Genomic DNA, 20,996 nt, shown 5'->3' with positions numbered 1-20,996 from the left:
CAAACCCCGACCCCCCCCTCACTCTTTATCCCCAGTCATGCTTCAGGAAAATAATAAGTAAAACATGAATATTTCAGCTACATAAATTTCTCTTCTCCACATGCCTCAAAAAGTCAACCCACAGATGAGGACTGATGGAAGTTTACTGAGCTATCTCTACATATAATATTATAACCTAGCTTGATGACATTTACACCATACAGAATCATTAAGAGTTTCTTCTCTCCTCTGTGACAGTAAACTGAATATCTTTGAGTTGTGGACAAAACAAGACATTTGAGGACGTCGTCTTGGGCTTTTGGGAAACATTTTTTTGTCAAACTATTGGCAATAAGTTGGTGTTAGTGAAAAATAGTATCGAAAACGTGAAAAAAAGTGACAAAAACATTTTAAAAAGTGATGAAAAAAAAGTGACAAAAACATTAAAAAAGTGACGAAAAAAACTGACAAAAACATTGAAAAAAAGTGACGAAAAAACGTCAGAAAATGTGTCAAAAATATTTTTCAAAAACGGTCCAGAAAAGTGTTAATTTTGACCCAGAAAAACAACAAGTGCATGGTCAACCAGAAGACAACACAAGGGTTAATAAACCTAAAATAATCAAAAGTGGCAATAGAAACATTTAATAAAAATTCTTACTTTGATTACCTCTGCCCGCCCAACCACCTGCCCCTTGGATCCTATCCCTTCTCACCTTCTCCAGTCCATTGCTCCTGGCCTCCTTCCTTTCCTCACCCTTCTCATTAACATCTCCTTGTCAACTGGCTGTTTCCCCGACGCCCTCAAAGAGGCAAGAGTGACCCCACTGCTCAAAAAACCAACACTCGACTCCTCTGATGTAAATAACTATAGACCCGTCTCCCTTCTTCCATTTCTATCTAAAACTCTTGAGCGTGCCATTTATAATCAACTCTCTACCTATCTCCACCAGAACAATCTTCTTGATCCCCACCAGTCTGGCTTCAAGGCTGGTCACTCTACAGAAACTGCCCTCCTTGCTGTCACTGAGCAGCTTCACATCGCTAGAACAACCTCTCTCTCTTCTATCATCATCCTTCTGGATCTTTCTGCTGCCTTTGACACAGTTAACCACCAGATCCTCATTTCGACACTCCGAAATCTGGGTGTCTCAGGCTCTGCGCTCTCATTGCTCACATCTTACCTGACAGACCGAACCTACCGGGTAACCTGGAAAGGATCTAGCTCAGAACCTTGCCCACTCAAAACTGGCGATCCTCAGGGATCAGTCCTGGGTCCCCTCCTCTTTTCTCTGTACACCAACTCTCTCGGGTCTGTCATTCAGTCGCACAGCTTTTCTTATCACAGCTACGCAGACGACACCCAACTAATTCTCTCCTTTCCTGAGTCTGAAACTCAAGTAGCAGCACGTATCTCGGCCTGTCTGACTGACATCTCTTCTTGGATGTCTACACACCATCTGAAACTCAACCTCGACAAGACTGAGCTCCTTTTCCTTTCCGACCAACTCTCCTTCACTGCTAACATTGCTGCAACGACCTGATCGTGTAGATAATTTTTTTTTTTTTTTTAACCTTTATTTTCCAGGGAAAAATCACATTGAGATTAAAATCTCTTTTACAAGTGAGCCCTGGCCAAGAAGACAGCACATAAAAATACACTTTAACATACAATAAATAACAGACAGACAGGGATGGACAGCAATAATAAATAAGAAAATAAAAACAGAAAATAACATTTTAAAAACAAGCGCAAACATGTTGATATAGTTGATGTAGGCGGGACTTGAATTCAGTATGTGAAATTAAAACCTGCAATTTTAGCTGATTTTGTAACTCATTCCATGAAGTTGGAGCACTGTAACAAAAAGCAGTTTTTCCAAACTCTGTTTTAGTTTGTGGAACATCATACAGTATGTATCTACTTGATCTTAGATTATGTTCTGATCTACTAGATGTTAAGAGTGTAGTATAACATCAGAAGGATACGTCCCCTTCTAACGCAGAAGGCGGCTCAGGTTCTGGTTCAGGCTCTAGTCATCTCACGTCTAGACTACTGCAACTCCCTCCTGATTGGCCTGCCTGCATGTGCCATCCGACCCCTGCAGCTCATTCAGAATGCAGCGGCTCGACTTGTCTTCAACCTCCCCAAGTTCTCTCACACTACACCACTCCTCCGCTCTCTTCACTGGTTACCAATTGCGGCCCGCATCCGCTTCAAGACACTAGTACTTACGTACAGGGCCACGAACGGATCAGCACCCGCTTACATCCAGAACATGGTCAAACCATATACCCCAACCTGCCCACTTCGTTCTGCATCAGCCAAACTGCTGGCTGCCCCGTCACAGCGAGGGAGAACTAATCACTCAACGAAATCCCGACTGTTCACGGTCCTGGCTCCCAAATGGTGGAACGAGCTCCCCATCGATATCAGGATGGCCGAAAGCCTACACATCTTCCGCCGAAGGCTAAAAACACATCTCTTCCGACTACACCTCAGATAAAAATAAATAAATAAATAATTCTTAAACCTGCACTTTCATATGTCTCTTTGTAGTTTTGCTTATTTAAAGCTAATGTATTTGCACTTACTACTTGTGGTCTGGAGTTTGAACCTTCACAGTTGAAAGCACTTAATTGTAAGTCGCTTTGGATAAAAGCGTCAGCTAAATGTAATGTAAAAAAAAAAAAAAAAGTGTATAGTTTAAACAATAGGCAATAGGTACAAATAAATGGTTAAAGCTGAATCTTCTGCCAGAGGGTTAAAGATTGCATTTTGGTACAATTGTCAGATGAGCAGGATACACACCTCTCCTCCCTTTTCCATTTCTTTCATATTCCATGTACCTTGAACCTTTCCAATAGCTTCTATAGTTGGCAAAAATACACTTTAAAGAAAAGAAAGATGAGAAATTGCACTCCCCTGGTGGCCAATTACAGTTGCAATTAATTTTGAATTATTACTGTGCATTAGTTTTACAGCGTAAATACTCCCTTAGGTTATTAACAATTCACAGACATAATTCACTGCTATGTCTTGATATCTGTAAGCAATATTCCAACATTTGTATCAAATATATGGGTATGGCTCTGTCCTGTGAAACCCAATATGTTGGGAGTTAAGTTATTATTAATTGTTCTATTTTTGACCACTTCATCTTCATCATTCATCTTTAAACACATCCCCTCATTTTCTATCAAACATATTTAGATGTTGTCAAACTCATCTGTATGATTGATTGATTTTTTTTTATATCCATTCTATAGGCAGTGCGCCTACATGACTGCCCTGCAACGTATCATGACCTTCAATTAAATGTCAGTCAATCCTTTGTATGGACTGATGCCAAAGCACTTTTTTCTCGGGGCAAACACAAGTGTCCCATACAGCAGTTGGCAAGTCTGAAATGCCCTGATTGACGCCTGACTCTGAGCATCCGTTCCACCTCTTGCTTAGCTGAGCGTGTGCCAAGAGGATTAAAAATGGAGTCCTCTAGGGCCACGCCATGCCATCTGGACACAGTTGATCTGGGAGCAGGGTTGTCAGCCAGGACTGCTGAGTGTATAAAATGTTGCATATCTACATTCAAATACAGATTTCAGCTGTTGAGTCATATTTTTTGTAAAGCGTCGTTTAGTTCAGTGTTCCTTTCTTTCCACACTGCTTTCTTCCTGAGAGAAGCGGAGATTATTTATATTCATTTGATTTTATCTATTGTTTACTTTCTGCTGACAGCTCAAATGGAATGATGGCACATTGGTATAGGCTAACTGTGGGAGTAGTCAGTGTGAAATTCCACCATGATTCCAACGTGTTGTTTCCTATCTTCAGATGAAGTGGTCGCTGTCGAGCACTCTGCCATTATTTGACTTGTCCTGAAACTTAAAGAGAATCATGTATTTTGTACGGGTAATTGAAGAAAATTGCTTTAATGTCTGTACAATCGAGATTAAGAATGTACCATAGGTTTTCACTTTAAAAAAAATCAAAGTAAGTTTAAGCAAAGGGAAGGAATAAAGGGATTTTTCCCCCCACTGTGTCCTGTCCATCTTCAAGACAGTCAAAATGAAATATAGAGAGGACTAAATGCTAATGCCAGAATAACCTTTTCCATAGAGTGATGTGTGCCACCTTTGATTCCCTCACCATATCAATGTCTAATTGTAAAGGTTAGAGCTGGTGGTTGCTCCTCAATGTGCCAGGGAGATGCAAGAGGACATATGTGTTCTGCATGACCAAGTAAGGCAAGTAGCAGTGAATTAAATCATGCAAAACATGAAAATAAGGGAATTTAGGTCACTGTCAGCGACAACTGCCAGACTTGAGAGAAACCCGTAAAGTTTTGATGTTTCGCTGATGTAATTCTTTCTTTGTAGTGATCTCTGTTGGGAATAGCGGGGGGAGGTGTTGGGTTTCTTTATTAGCTCTTTCTCTTTTAGAGGTTATGGGTATTAGCAGGAACCAGCTGATGCCTCCTCTTCCAAATGGATTCCCCCAAACCCCACCCCACCCCAGACTGTTTCCCTTGCCTGTGTAATTCATCATCACTTTCATAGCTAGCACACACACACACACACACGTGCATCACTCGACCCTTGAATGCTATATCAACCAGCCTTTACCTTTAGCATCGACTAACCTTAGCCATGCTCCTTATCTCCTGTAATACTTACTTCAAACCAAATACCAAAACCACCACTGACCATTTACTAGACCTTTCCTTAAGTCTAATGTATACTCTAAATACTTAAGAACCCCATAAATATCAATATAAGGGTATTTATATAAAAAAATGAAATGGAGAGGTGAGGCCAAAACTCACCTAAATTAAGCAAATAAATCATTTTTACCCATGCAATCTTGTTTATAGAGCTTTAATGTTATTTCCCGTATATTGACTGATTTGTTGGCTGCTATGTTCCCAAAAATAACCTTAAAAATCTACCCTTAACCAGGTTCTGCATCTGCCATTAACACCAACTCAAATTGTAACTTTTAAAACTAGCCCTTTACAGATGTGAACACTGGAATCTGTCTCACACAGAACATAAAAAGCATGAATGCACTCATACACCATCTCCACACTATAGCACTACCGTTTAAGTGGAGCTGAAAGTAAAATGGTTTTATTTCCCACTTCAATATATAAATGCTGTGTAAATGACATGCCTTGTGGCCTCCCTTGAAGAACTAAAACAAAATTGGTACCCAAAAGCGACAAATAAAAATGATTTAGTTTGAGGTTGTTTAAGGACACCCCCCGTGTTCATCAGCCAGTAGAGTTGCCATTGTGTGCCTAACTATGTAAATAGGGAACCAGTTTACATTGCAACAGTGGCCAATCAAAACATTTCATTTTAAAATAGCAGTAATTGTCAGGTGTCTACAGCTGCGTGGTGGCAACACACATGATTTGGTTTGCAATTCACAGTTTTCGGAACAAGTTTGTTTTCGGAACAAGTTTGTTTACATTACGTCCCCTTCCTCTCGCTGGCTCAGCTGTCAGTCAAACAAGAATAATGGATCCCACCTTTCACCCCAACGCACAGCAGCCCCAACCTTTCACCGGGACATTACTGGATTAATCATTTCCAAGAAAAGATTAATTAACTCACTTCTGACTGCAAAGAGCAAGAAGTTCTCTAATTTCAGTTGGGACCTTAAAAGGATATGCAAGCACTTGAAGAATATCCCCGGTGACCACAGCACACACCAGCGGCTCTGTGCGTGTGTGTGTGTGTCATTGGGGGGTTTAGGGGTTGGGTGCTTGCTAGTTAGCACTAATCTGCTTGATGATGAAGATCCCCCAGTGCTCAGGGGACCTGACGGGGGGGCTGTGCTACTGCCTTATGCCAATGCAATCACGACTGTCGCTTGCCGTTTAGCCAGCAGCGCTCTCTCTCTCTCTCTCTCTCTCTCTCTCTCTCTCTCTCTCCACACTTCCTCTCTCTCTCTCTCTCTCTCCCTCTCTCTCGCTCTCTACACACACTTCCTCTCTCCCTATCTGATGCACACACAGACAAGCTTCTTTCTCTCACTTCACCGCTCACTCCCTCGCTCGCTCTCAGTCGTCATTCTGTAACCGCACGGACGCGCTCCACTTTGGTACAGCTCCTGTGTATTTTCCAGCTATTCCGAAAGCTGTTGTCTCTAACTCGCGCAGCACATACACGCACAAGCGATCCGTTCGGTTCAGGCGTGGGGCTCAAACTGTACACAGAGAGCGGGATAATGAAAGAAAAGCACCAAAGAGGAAAGCAGGGTGAGAGAGGGAATTAAAAGAGGAGTAAAAGCAGCAAAGGAAAAGAGTCTGCTCTCGCGAAAAGGTGGGAGGACAGTTTGATTCAGTGATCATTTGGAATAAACTGGCTACGTCTCTGCTCTAAAGTGTCCCACTAAAGGTGAGTGCGTCTTCTCTTTCTGCCTGTAGGTATTTCACACGCAGCCTAGTTTTCACCCTCGTAGAATAGAAACTGATTTCAAGCAACTCCAATGTTACTTGGTTCGTGCAGTACATTGTATAGCTTGTTGACAGAGCTTTACATAGCAGTTACTGGTAGCATTCCCTCTCGAACACAGTTGAGACACTTCTTTTTAACATCGAGTCAAGCCGGTTGAAATGTGGTTCAGCTGTGCCCTTGACAATGTTTCAACCAAAAGGAGTTGCGAGAAACAGGACTGTTGTTCAAGTCCGAGGACCGCAGATACTTAGGCAGTTGTGCGTCTCTTTGGCTTTTTGTCATGGCTCGTGGAATGAAACAAGAATCCAGTAAGTGGTCAATTAAAGCAGATTCACATGTCAGACAACACCACTCTGAATGTGCTGACCCCATTTGTAGGTCTGACCCGTGACTTAATTTGCATATGAAAGGCTATGTAGCTTTTTCAGCTCTGTGTTGGAGAGGGTTCAACACTGATTATCACACCGTGGAATTGTTTATTGTTCATTAAAAAAAGGATGCCCATTAGCCGATGCCGTAGCAGTCAGCAACTCTTCCTGGGGTCCACACTAACACACACAATACATACACATTACATCACAGACAATGTGGCATGTCAAGTGGTTTGGGCAAGTTGATCTAAAGTGTGCGTAAACAAGCCACCAAAACTACAAATCTTATAACCCCATTTCATTTCCATATATATAGGATTGTAGTAAAAATGTGAATTAGATAAATGAATAGTCTATTTTGCATAGAAATGACAGCCTCAAGGACAACCAGTTTGCATGGAACAGTTAGTGTGTACACAGTGCAGTGCTGATACAACTGCTTTCAGCAGAAAGCAATAGCACACAGGGTCTGATGGCTCAATCACAGGCTTGGGATTACTCCTTTTGTTTGCACACATTATTTCAGCAACATTATTAGCGGGAAAGACCATTCAAGCGGTGTGGAAAGGGATTAAAGAGAACAATCCGAGAGGATATCAAAGAGGATTGACAGAATGTGATTTGCTGAGAAACATGGGCTCACATATGCAACCTTGCCCCCATTCCAAAGTAGCAGATGCTCATTTTGAAATAGTCAGAGAGGAAATAAAAAGGACACAAAATATAGAAATGTACCTTGGAGCGACGCTGAGGTAAATCTGCATTGAAGTTATGCATTTGATTGTTACTACAGCAGTCCCACTGGAAGTTGATATATGATCAACTTTGCATCTCTTCAAATCGTCCAAGGCTAAGTTATCTCGAGTACCGTGTTGCATCGAGAGTCTGAGCAACTGGCAGCCACATGGACAGAGACATGCATAATCCAATGACTACCGTCACTTTAAATACTTTTGATGTATGTGCATTGCTTATATTACACCAGAAAGAATGGAGAATACTCACTTGCCATTCTCAGTATGTGTGTAACATTATTTCAGTATGACTAAAAGAGAGGTCTTGTGAATTCCAGCACAGGTTGTCAATCCCATCTTCATTTACAGATTAGATGAAAAAAAGAAAGAAATAAAAACTCTAGCCTTCCACTACTTTAAGCACATCTAATGTAACTCACTTCAGTGTCAGAGGCACGGAGTCTTATCAGCATTCAGCTGAAAACACCTGCTTTGGAATAATCAAATTACGCTCCAAGGAGTCCACTTTCCAGAGGAAAAGAGGAGACGGACCCTTTGAGAACACAGAGGCTACTGTGCAGAAAATGAGCATTCAGCGCATGCAACCACCAACCACTCAGGTATTATAAATGCATTAGGGGGAATAAACGAAGGAACACACAATAAACTTGTGGTATATGAAGTGATGATAGTGACACCACCGGGATCAGGTGCAAATTGTGATAACAAATCCAGTGGCAGAGTAAAGTGGAAGACAGGGTTGACTAAGTGTTTATAACAGAAACATTGTCAAGTTTCTATAGTTTGCTTACCGTTACAAACGTAGCACACTTCCAGTGCTGCTCTTGAAAGATGAAATTTCGGTATGCGGTAGGATGATGCTGCGTAGTGTATCATATTGAATAGGGTTACATGAGATCACCTTGTTTCACACTGTGCCACACTGCATTCTATTTACACAGATTTGATCAAGTCTCAATTCTTGCTGGCCGATGAAATCATTTGAGCGTGTGCAGTTTCTAACAAACTGCTTTAATTATATCACTCTGCAATCAAGTTTGATTCATTTTTTTGTATTTATGCTTGAGTTAACTCAAGACACCTGGAGCCCAAATCAAAGATATTACCCCCTTGGTACAATGGACAATATATATATATATTTTTTTTAACAAACTCATACATTATTTTGCATTAAGCGATGATATATAGTTCACCATCATATATTGGTTCATTTTTGTGTTTTTCATGTAGGACCAGAAGAAACCTAAAACAGTTAAAAGCGAAAATTGTTGCATTATTAATTACCTTCATGGCCTATATGATATGCATGTGCCACAGCAAGACCCCTGGTCAGGGTGAATGTAAAGTCCTCCTATGCCTTTTCTTCTACTCTGGCTGAGTCCAAAAGTAACTTTAATGGAAAGACTGAGTGCTTTGCGGTAACTCGAAGCACGTATCCACTAAGCTGTCATCATATCTGTGCATCCGCTGCACTGTTTGATTAGGGTAAGCTGTTATTTATGGATGGTCCGCAGCCTTTGGCGTAAGCAGAACTACAGTGATCAGTCATCCGGATATGCCACCTATCACCGCATTTTCAAGCAAGTGTCCATCAAGAGCCTTGGGCTTAAATGGGATCAATACTTGAGATTTTTTGGAGTCTTAAGAATCTCTTTACCCTGGGCTATTCAATCTCTGCCCCCACTCAATGGACTCATTTTAACATAATTCCGCTGCAAATCAAGTGTGCCTGTGTGTGCCTGTGTGTGTGTGCGTGTCTGTGTGCATTTCTGTAGCACCATAAGATGTAATAAGCCAATTGTCAGAAACTTGCTTGCACAGTTTAAAGCATCTGAATGCTAATCAGAGAGTGGATTCGGTTGTTCTGTCTGCAGTCTCAAGGCCAATCTCAGATGAAACTATTGTACTTGTATGAACGTGCTTTGTGTCAGGCAGCAATTTCTCCCACAGCGAGCTACACTCTGCCAAGACCCCTGCAGACCTCTAAGACAGGGCTCTCCCCGGCTCTCAGACAATCATCAGCAAGAGTCCTAAACATCTCAAATTAAAGTCTTGCGGTGATGGATGACTCTCAAACTCCAGGAGATATTGTGCACGCTTCTGCTCTGAATGATGGGCATCTCCTCTTCACTACACTTAACGAGTATTTATATAGATTTGTCTCTGTTCGTTTGTCAGCTTTTTGGACATCCTGTTTCTTCCTCCCTGTGGTAGGAACACTCTGCAGAGGTAAAACCTCAGTTTCTGCAGCCTACTGACTCTGAGGCTTTTTCTGGAAAGCAAACACATATACCCTTCCCTGTGGTATACTCATGTTGTTTGAAGCAGTAGAGAATACAGAAGTAGGAAGGATGCAGTTACCTGAAGATAACATCTTATATCGAGGACGAAACTGTTCTGTCCTATGATCATACGAAACAGTGAGCTCAGCTATGGTGTGTGCTATGTGAGATAAAAGTGAGGCGACTGTGCCGAGTTTGAACATTGATTATTACTCATATCCGAGCACCGCTGTGGCTTATCTTAGAATGGCCACAGTAGGAGAGGTCAAGGAAAATGACAACAGCTTTTTTTAAAACTTTTTTTTTTTTTTTTACAATTCCACTTGAATGGATTTCAATACACAACCATTTCCTTTGAAGATATTATGGAGAAAGAGGGGTCAGTTCATGGTCTCTCATTTTGTTAGAATACTTTGTTTATGAACTTCTGTTAATACGTGATTTGAAAACTGCAGAGCAAGGTCTTAAAATAACCCAAAAAGACCCTGGGGCCTTTCTGCCGTTGAATATGTTTGTGCCATCCCTTTGAGAAATCCACCACTGATTCTCAGCCAACACTGGGCAGAACTGGTTGTGGTCATGAAAATCACTGGAGGCCATGCACAGGCACACGTACAAGTGGATGATGGAGAGTGTTTCTTTGCCAATGCCTTTACTCTACTATTAATAAAGTTATTCTTTGTTGTGTCTCCATATTTGGCAAGCACTGAATACAGGTCTTCATTTCTTGCCAGTATCAGAAAGACAGGCAATTAACAGGTTATATATATATATTAGGGCTGTCAATCGATTAAAAAATATAATTAATTACATACTCTGTGATTAATTAATCGAAATTAATCGTATACATAATTAACGGTGCCGAACCGATAAGAAAAAAAGAAAAGAAAAAAGAAGGGTACTAAACAACAGTCGGTGTCATTAAAGAACGGCTTGTTTATTGCTAAGGCCATATGGTCAAAATTAAATGCTTTAATAATAATGTATAACAATAACTTATTTCACTAGTAAACTGCTGTTGAACGACAAAAACAACCACCAGATGGGAAAAGGACATTTACAATAACTTCAAATGCACCACAAGGCTGTAGTTTACGAGTTTCATTGAACACACCATCTCTGTTGTTTCTCCGACGGCAGCTGCAGATTGTTACATACCGGTGTTGAATCCTCTACAGTAAAACACAGTCAAACTTTACACCGTTCAGCGTTAGCTGTCAGCATTTTAACCGTTTTTAATCCAGCTACTAGCTAGCGGTAGGCTAACGTTAGCTGCTGTCGAGTATAGTGTTAACTAGCTAGCGGTAGGCTAACGTTAGCTGCTGTCGAGTATAGTGTTAACTAGCATCACGTGCAGCGGTGTTTGTGTTGTCTGTATCGTCTTCAGAGCATCAGAGAGAAGCGCAGACATATCAGTGGCACCAGATTTCGGTAGCCAGGGTTGGCAGGAAGAAGATTTTTACAAGTAAATGTTCCAATTAATGATCCAGGCAGCACATTCTCATCTCCCTCCTTCATTTTACAGTCCAATGGTGGCTAGAACGGCTCCGGGTCAAACGTCAATATGGAATGGATTAATCTGCGTTATTTTTTTTAATGAGTTATTTTTTTTTTATGCGTTATTTTTTCTCAGATTAATTAATCAAAATTTTATATATATATATATATATATATATATATATATATATATATATATATATATATATATATATATATATATATATCCTCTGCATTTGTGATCATGCGTTCTAACTGACACATTTAATCAACAGGACCATCCAAACAATAAACAGTCATCTCTGGCTGGCCTCTGCTTTATAACCTTAAACACAACCTCCTCAGCCCCCAATGGCAACTTGGAAAAGATTTCCTGTCACACAGGTGAATGACTATTAGTTTACTGACCCTACAGGTAAAGGGAGATTGTAATGATTTCTAGAGAGGGTGCTAGGGGGCCTTTCATTATAGGGACTGAGCAGCGCTGTAGCCCTCCTGCAGTGTGAGGTAGAAATAGATATGGAATACACCATTCTGGTGAATTGATTAAATCTTGCAGATGACTCAAAAAGCTATCAGCATACCTTATTTAAAGATAATGGCTTTGAGGCATCAATACAATTCATACATGTTTATTATTACTTGAGTTGGGGTGAAAAAATATCCACAGGGAATCCTTTGTACCGTGGCAATCTGTCAGTTTTCTGTTTGTTATGATAAGGTGACCACTAAGATGCAGTACTATTTATGGATGTTGGCATTACGGCTGTAACTGCCTATTATTTTGAAGATCAAGTCATCCGTTTAGTCTCCAAGGCCTTGTTCAGACTGCCAGCCCAAATCGGGTTTTTTGCAATATACAGATTGATTTTAGAAAGTCTGGAGAGCAAAACAAAAGTTTGATCCAAACCACATTTGAAGTTGGTTTGAAATGTGATTCCAATCAGATTTCTATGGATGTGTCTCAGTCCGGACCCGCTGACTGCTCAAAATTAATTTAATAGATTATTTTGAGTCACTCGCAACGCGATAAACAACAACGTCCAATCCAGAGTGATGTAAGTGCTGAGCAGAATCCATGCTGCTACCAGCAGAGCGTTACGAGGACAACATGGAGGAGAAGAAGTCCTTCAACCAATTGTCTGCTGGCCCATTTGGGGGTAGGCAAAATGACGGACCTCTATTTCACATGCTTCCGCGTTGGAAAGCCCTGTCACCAGCATAGCTACGTGGTTACTGATGCCTGCGTCATTACCGCAGAAACCCATGCAGATCGGTTGATGCAAATCGGACACAAATCCAATCTGATCACTTGCAAAACAGCGGTGTGGACAGTCTGCCTTAAAGAATTGATTTGAGAAACAAGTCGGATTTACCTGCAGTTTGAATGTAGCCTAAAAAAAACAAGATGGCATCTTAACATGTAGTTTTGACCAACCAACATTCCAAACCCAGAGTAACTCATGTTTACAGTGAATAAAGTGAGAATCGGCTCATTTTCATATTTGAAAATCTGGAACCAGTAAATGTGACATGCTTGATAAATGGCAATTAATAGATTATCAAAATACATTTTTAAGTGTTTTTAACACTTCATTTAGGTGAACAAGTTAAATAAAAATGGCAGGTCATTATTTTAATAAATTGATTGATTTTATCTGATGATTAAACAACACTGCACAGCAGTCATTAAAAATCACAGAGAATAAAAGCACAAGTCCAAAAGCTTATTTACGATCCCAATAAATGACATTGGCATAGTAAGGTAAGGTTCAACATAGTAAAACTCCTATTCCTACTTCAAATGTACTTTTCTTAAGTCTGCAGTCTAAAACATCTGAAGTAAAAAAGCAATGGTTGTGTTGCCCACATGTAAGAAATCTCAAGCTAGTATATGTCACAACAGTGTTTCCCTTTTCCCCTTTTCAAGAAGCCTCTGCAATTAATTCTGCCCTATACTGTATGCCACATAAAATTTTGACTTTTATTCATCCACGTCAAAACTCATCTTTATTTTATTAAAAGAAAATGTGCTCCTTAAATCACATCATTTCCCAGTGCAGCAGAAACCACCTTCCTGTGAAGCACCTCTCACAGAGTATAACATTCACATTTTGCTTAACACACTTGAGCAAGTTACCCTCCCCAGCATATAGTAGAGCTGGGGGTAAACGATTATTTATTAAACGATTAATCGGGCGTTTATTTTATCGATTAGTCGACTAATCTAACGACTAATTGGACGATTAATATAACGATTATTTTTCTGTTGCTCGATTAATAAAAACCATAATGTATCTCAAATAAATACCAAAAAATTCTTAATAATATATTTTATTAAACAATTCTGCACAGCACAAAATAAAATAATTATTTTACTGTTATACAAAATGAAAGGCCAGCCTGTTTACTCTTTTACAGTACCAACATAACTCTCTTGTTCAAAAAAAATCAAGTTGTAGTGCAAAAAAGAAAAACACTGTGCAGTGCACAGTACAGACATTCCTTGGATTGTTTAACACAACATAACAGTCCCAACATAAAACCTGATGCATAATCAAACTGACTCTCTTAACTGCTATTCTGTAGGTTTACATGCTAATGCAGCTGTGCACTTTGGTGGTGCTAGGCTAACCAACGCATCTTAGCTCTCTGTGCAGTTTGTTCGTGCTAGGTTAGTAGCTAACGTTCACGTTAGCTAACGTTAGCTACTATAGTTAGCTGTGTTCTGCAGCTGTAAGCTAGCTACCATTCAAGCCAACATTAGATGATAACTAACGTTAGCTAAACACAGCTGCCTAGGCAGGTCTTCCACGTGTGTGTGGCGAAGCGTCGACGCAAAAATACGACGTCGACGTAATTTTGACGTCGATGCGTCGACGTCATCGACGCGTCGCTGCAGGCCTAGCATATAGACTCTTGTAAATGCAACCAGTGCAGTATAAATGCTTTAGTCTATTCCCCATGTTTTCAGTAGTCCTACCACAGTATCTTTCACTAAATGCATGTATCAAAAAGTCTTGAATACTGCCGTGCATACTGTAGAAGGTAACCTATTCTATGAACATTTTAGGATGAAGGAAATACAAAACTACAGTGACTACAAACTGATGTAACAAACCATATACACAAGATATACACGTTAGAAAACTGCTTTGTATGATTTACAATATCTGAGATGCAATTCCAAGTCTGTGCAAAAATGGAAGTCACTCCTTGTATCTCTTCCTCGAATCGTTATCATGGTAGAGAGGGAAATTACATCATAACTTACTGGAGTAGAACAGAGGCTGAGCTAGCAGTTTGATATGGGAGGATTGGAGCTAACGGCAAAACTCAGTTGCACTTATCCATGAAATATCAGCCTGCTGTTTTATATTCTTATTATGTTCTGAGCATATACTACAGTTAGGCTGCAAGTCATGTTACCCACTGCTATACAGTGTATGATGGAGGTTCCACTTTGTAACCACAGCTAAATTTAAGTCTGTTAAACATGCCATGGAACTTCACTCTTTGATCTGTTTATGGATTTAAAATAATGAAGTAAGATTTTTAGAGTAAATTGTATTCAACTTCTATAAAAGCTGAAATGTGACACAAACCTCTTTGAGCGATGGACAGCAGACAGAGTATGCTCATGATGTTCAGGTTTTATATACTCAGCAAAAAAAGAAACGTTCTGTCACTTTCAACTGCTTTCATATTTTAAGCAAACTTAACATGTGCAAATATTTGCATGAACATTAAAAGATTTAACAACTAAGACATACACTGAACAATTTTCACAGACGTGACTAACAGAAATGGAATAATGTGTCCCTGAACAAAGGGGGGGGGTGGTCAAAATCAAAAGTAGCCCTCAGTATCTGGTGTGGCCACCAGCTGCATTAAGTACTGCAGTACATCTCCTCCTCATGTGCTGCACCAGACTGGCCAGTTCTTGCGGTTGTTTTTGCCATCCTGTACCTGTCCCGCACAAACTATTTTAGTACGATATGAGATCGTATTCTGAACAAGCCGCCATGACAGTCAGTCTTTGAATTTCCAGAGAAATAAGACCCACGTGACGCGGTTGTCCAATCAGCTGCCGGTTTTAATTTTTGGGCGACAATACAGATTAGCGCCGCCTGTTGTTATGGAGATGTATTATGTCTCGTCTCTTCGGTGTGTTCTGAGGCATTTTTTGGACCAACTCTGGGAGACTGATCAGTCCAACTGCCTTTTCTGCCGACGGTCGGCCGTCTGGTTGGTGTGTAAGCAGGTTAAGGCACATTCACGCAGATTAGCAGGGACCCTGGGCATCTTTCTTTTGGTGTTTTTCAGAGTCAGTAGAAAGGTCTCTTTACTTTCCTCATTTTCTTATAACTGACCTTAATTGCCTACCGCCTGCAAGCTGTTATTAGGGGTCCAAGCCCGAGTCTGTAAGAACGGGCAATAGCAAAGCTATGCCGTTCATACAGCAGGGCTGTAGAACCCTATTGTTTTTCTACTGATTTTTCCTCTTCATTATTATTCTTCTCCGCCTAAAACTCCGACTACAGCCTAAACCGTACATGGTGGGGGGTTGCCGTTTTCAGGACTGGTCCGAAACTCCGCAAGGACCTCAGGCGCAAAAATTGACCCACTTCCACCACTAGGTGGCGCTATAGCAGAAAAAACGCGTTTGGCCCTATAACTCCCACACCGTACACCTCACATTTAAAAACCATATATCCACGTGTTCCCTGGATCCAACTGAATCACGTGATATAGGCCACGCCCATTTCCGCCTAGACTTTTATGCGTGAAAAATCGCGATTTATCAAAAACCTACTTTTTCGAACTCCTCCTAGACCGTGCGACCGATCTGCACGAAACTTGGACCGTAGCATCTCCAGACCGACCTGACAAAAAGTTAATGAAAAGAATTTTTATAGGATAAAAATTGCGCATATTACGCACAAACAAATTTGTGTAGCTAACTATGAAAACACCGACTTTGCCATATCTCAGCCAAAATACATGCTATCAACGCCAAACTTTAGATTCTTGTTTGACATGACCCTCTGGAGGTCCCCCACGCGTTTTACGAAAATTGGTCACTAGGGGGCGCTACAAGTACAAAAAGTTTATATCTCATGAACGGCTCATTTGATTTTTACAAAATTTGATGGGTACCATCTAGGGACACTCCTGAGGCCATGTCTAGAGTTGCGTACTGAGGGGTCAAAGTGGGCGTGGCCAATGGGACCCAAGTCTAGATTCACCACTTACACTAATGTGAACAACTTTAAATTTACAGGGTAGATAGACAATGGGTCATGGACCACACCTACCAAAAATTACACATGTGGACCACTAGGTGGCGCTATAATGGTTTTTTGCCTTTAACTCCCACATTACACATCCCACATTAGAAACCCATACATCCACGTGTTCGTTGAATCAAGCTGAATCACATGATATAGGCCACGCCCATTTTTGCTTAAAATCTTTTTCGCAATATCGCACAATGCGCAAAACCAACTTTTTCAAACTCGTCCTAGGCCGTGCGACGGATCAGCTCGAAACCTGGTAGGTAGCATCTCCAGATGGACTTGACCAAAAGTTACTCAAGAAATTTTGCTACGTTAAAGTATGCGCATTTGACGACCAAACAAATTTGCATAGCTAGCTACCACACACGTATCATATCATATCTCGGCCAAATTAAATGTTATCAGCAAGAACCTTCAGGGCATTGTTCAAGATGCCACTCTGATGCTCTGTACCAAATTTGGCGAAGATCGGCCTTCAGGGGGCGCTATAAGCAACCTTTATTTGTGTTGGCCAATAACTCAATGCATTTCAATGGGGAATTTGCAATTGCAATATCTCTGCCACAGTACATGCAATCAACACGAAACTTGTGGTGCTCGTTCGGCATGCGGCTCCGAGGCTCATTACCAAATTTGGCGAAGATCGGCCATTAGGGGGCGCTATAATCAACGTATACATGTTTTGGCCCTTTTACTCAATTGTAATGGGATATTTGCAATGGAAATGTACCACAGACCTTGCAGCTCACACTTCTCAATATTTACTGACGTTTGCCTCTTACCGTTAGGTTTTGGTTTTTACTTTTGCGTGCTCCTTTGGTTTTTTACAATAAAACAAACATCTTAACCCACCTGACAAAGTTTCTACAACCTTCACAGTGGACAAATGCAACTCTTTTCTCTCACTTTTTCAATCCAAAATCTACACCATTCGTAGGCGGCGATACCGTGCAATTAAACATTGCAGTTGGTGCTAAGTGGAGCGTCCGTCGTAGCGTGATCGGTTACGTCGGTGGCATCGATGCTTAATTTCCCACGAAGCACCCACGGAGGAAAACATAAATCGGCGCCTGTGACGTCGTTTACAACAACTTGACCACCTCCCCCGCTCCTTCAACCACCACACCTGCCTCCCCCCTCCACCCTCTCGGTCACTCTCTCATTTCTCTCAGCTGTGTCACGCGGTCAGGGGGGTTAAGAAGTTTGTTTGTTGTAGAGAATTCTTAAAGGCGGTCCGTACACGCGTGGAGGTGAACAGTCGACCGCTACTTTTGCGACGGCGACGCACCGCAGACGTCGCGGCTCGCGCCTCTCAACGTTTAGCGACGTTTGCCTCCCCGCCGCCCGGCTTCGGGTTCCGCTTTCGCGCGCTCCTCCGGGCGTCGGGGGCGACTGGCGTGGGTGGCTTGGGCCCCGTCATAACTGCTTGCAGTTCTAGTTGTCTTTTCGACCGTTCAACAGGTGCATGTTAATTAATTGTTTATGGTTCATTGAACAAGCATGGAAAACGTTGTTTAAACCCTTTACAATGAAGATCTCTAAAGTTATTGTGATTTTTACAAAAGTATCTTTAAAATACAGTGTCCTGAAAAAGGGGCGTTTCTTTTTTTGTTGAGTTTATGATAGTAGAGATGGGCGAATCTGGTTTATCATTAGTGAAAATGTCCAAATGCAATAGGGACACGCCGCAGCTAAATTTGGTGGGTTTGGCATAAAGTTGCAAATATTGAAACAATACACCCAGGGACTTAGTATTTCAAACCAGTCAAAAACTTCCGTAGGCGCAAAACAATCTGAGCTGTTGTCTTACATGAGAACATAAGGACAAAAAATCACTTCCCTCTGTATCCATTCATGCTTATCTTCCAACAAATGCCTTAGTGGAAAATGACATTGAGGAGACTTGTCATCTATTTCTTAGTTTACTATTCAGAAGAGTGCCGATTTAACATAAAAGTACCCCCCCCCCTTTCACCTAAATCATTGTGACTCTTAAGGACATCTTTTTTTGTGTACAGGGTTTTTTACTTAATTGATTTAAAACGGGGTCGGCCCTTATGTCTTATATAAACCATGAACCTGGGGAGTGATAAAGCATTGCACTTCCTCTATTAAATAGAATAAGAAATCATCTTGACAGACCCTAGAGCTTGGCCTGGGTGAGTCTTCTTATGAGCGAGACCTCCTCAAGGTCAGCATGATGGTACTTTCCTCACTGTGTGCAGTGCCTGTGATGAATAGGACTCAGTGGGAGCAAAAGAGCGAGTGAGGGCCGGTGCTGCAGGAAATTCCACCGGATGCATGTATTTTCTATTTCCTTCCGCTTTCTTTGTGTTGGAATTTTAAATTCGGTGGATTTCTGAGGACTATGGTTAACTGCTCCTCAGATCTCTGCAGGGTAAATCCAGACAGCTAGCTAGACTATCTGTCCAATGCAGAGGCTCTGTGCGGAGTTTAGCACCGCCCATGACGATTCTGATTGGTTTAAAGAAATGCCATAAAACCAGAGTACGTTTTCCTCCCATCCCCGAATGCTATGTGGAACAGTGTGTGAAGTGCCCATGGCATTAGGAACTTACACATCAGTGAAGGCACCATTAATACTGAAAGGTACATACAGGTTTTGGAGCAACATATGCTGCCATCCAAGCAACGTCCTTTTCAGGGACGTCCCTGGTAATTTCAGCAATACAATGCCAATCCACATTCTGCACCTGTTACAACAGCGTGGCTTTGTAGTAAAAGAGTGCGGGTACTAGACTGGCCTGCCTGTAGACCAGACCTGTCTCCCATTGAAAATGTGTGGCGCCTTATGAAGCGCAAAATACGACAACGGAGACCCCGGACTGATGAGCAACTGAAGTCGTACATCAAGCAAGAATGGGAAAGAATTAAACCTACCAAGCATCAACAATTAGTGTCCTCCCATCAGTTCCCAAACGCCTATTGAGTGTTGTTAAAAGAAAAGGTGATGTAACACAGTGGTAAACATGCCCCTGTCCCAGCTTTTTTGGAACGTGTTGCAGGTATCAAATTCAAAATGAGCGAAGTGAATATTTGCAAAAACACAATAAGTTTATCAGTTTAAACATTACATATCTTGTCTTTGTAGTGTATTCAATTGAATATAGGTTGAAAAGGATTTGCAAATTATTCTGTTTTTATTTACGTTTTACACACGTCATAACTTTACTGTAATTGGGGTTTGTATGTAAAATGCAATCTACAGCCTATTCGGCACATTAAATGGTAGTTTGTGTTCCAATGGTATGCATCTTCGATTGCTGTCCCGAGAGAACACCCTGGCTCACATTTTTTTGTTCAGTTTTTAGGGTAGAGAGTTGAGTACCAACACTGGACAATTCAAATAAAGCATTGCCAAAATAGAACACCTTACGAGGGCAGCCTTACTATAGAGTGCAGAAATGTATTTCTAGCCTGCTTCAAAGCAAAGAAAAATAGAGAGAATGATATTTGCAAAGGAGAGGATTGGAATTGAAAGTCTGGATTTTGACAATCAAATGCTTTGGTCAGTGGCACAGACAAATGAAAATGTGGCAACAGCATAAAACAGTCCCTCTTGCCTTGTACAATAAGATTGGTGTAACTGGTTCCAGGTCCCCAATATGGAACTGGACAGGACCAAAAAATGGACAACACAAAAGGTTCTATGAATCTGTTTGAGTCAATGGGGTAACAGCTTCTAGTCGTGTTTTTGTTGTTGGCCATGATACCATAGTAGTATTGAATGTTGGATATGAAACTTGTAACGTGAAACTAGATGACTGCTTGGGGCGCCACTTGTGTTTGTTTGTGTGTCTGCATGCTGGAGGCGTTAACATGCATGTGTTAGCTCATGCAGATGGTGGTGCTTGCATCAGTGCGGTTTAAAATCATCCAGTGTAGGGCTTAGGTTTTTATGCAGTGCCAGATTCACCAAAGAATTTTTAAAAAGTTTGAAAATGTACGTCACATCAATAGGCTCCTAGAGAGCTAGTATTTTATTTGATACTGTATCATGAATCCTTCGTGCCTGGGCTCAAAGTTAAATACATGTCAGTCATTACCTGTAAACTATGCTGAATCCAACACTGCCTGGAAAAAATTTTAAAATAACTACCACTGAAAAGTTTTGTATATGACGGATGGCTGATGATATGCCCATTTTTGACTTTATTTATAGTGTGCTGTTTAGTTTGGCCAAAGTAAATTAGACTGCACAGATGTTCATGCATTAACCCAAGTAAACGGCATCCATTTGTGTCAATGCACATGTTTTGAGGGCTGGATGATGATGTCACCGTACAGATTGGTTGGTTTTTCTCCGTTCTATGAAAGTGGACACAG

General features: G+C 41.1%; 1 protein-coding gene across 1 annotated transcript in view; it reads left to right on the top strand.

Annotated features, from left to right (window-relative positions):
* The first annotated feature begins 5,970 nt into the window (after positions 1-5,970).
* Positions 5,971-20,996, top strand: part of LOC116040051 (cadherin-12-like) — a 117,651-nt gene continuing 102,625 nt past the window's right edge. Inside the window, exon 1 of the mRNA XM_031285284.2 lies at positions 5,971-6,384. The gene's annotated coding sequence lies outside the window, so the exon portion shown is untranslated. The remainder of the gene's footprint in view (positions 6,385-20,996) is intronic.

The sequence above is a fragment of the Sander lucioperca genome, chromosome 23, assembly GCF_008315115.2.
Source record: "Sander lucioperca isolate FBNREF2018 chromosome 23, SLUC_FBN_1.2, whole genome shotgun sequence".
NCBI classification, from domain to species: Eukaryota; Metazoa; Chordata; class Actinopteri; order Perciformes; family Percidae; genus Sander; species Sander lucioperca.
Note: the sequence above shows the minus strand (reverse complement) of the source record. Positions and strands in the feature narration are given on the sequence as shown.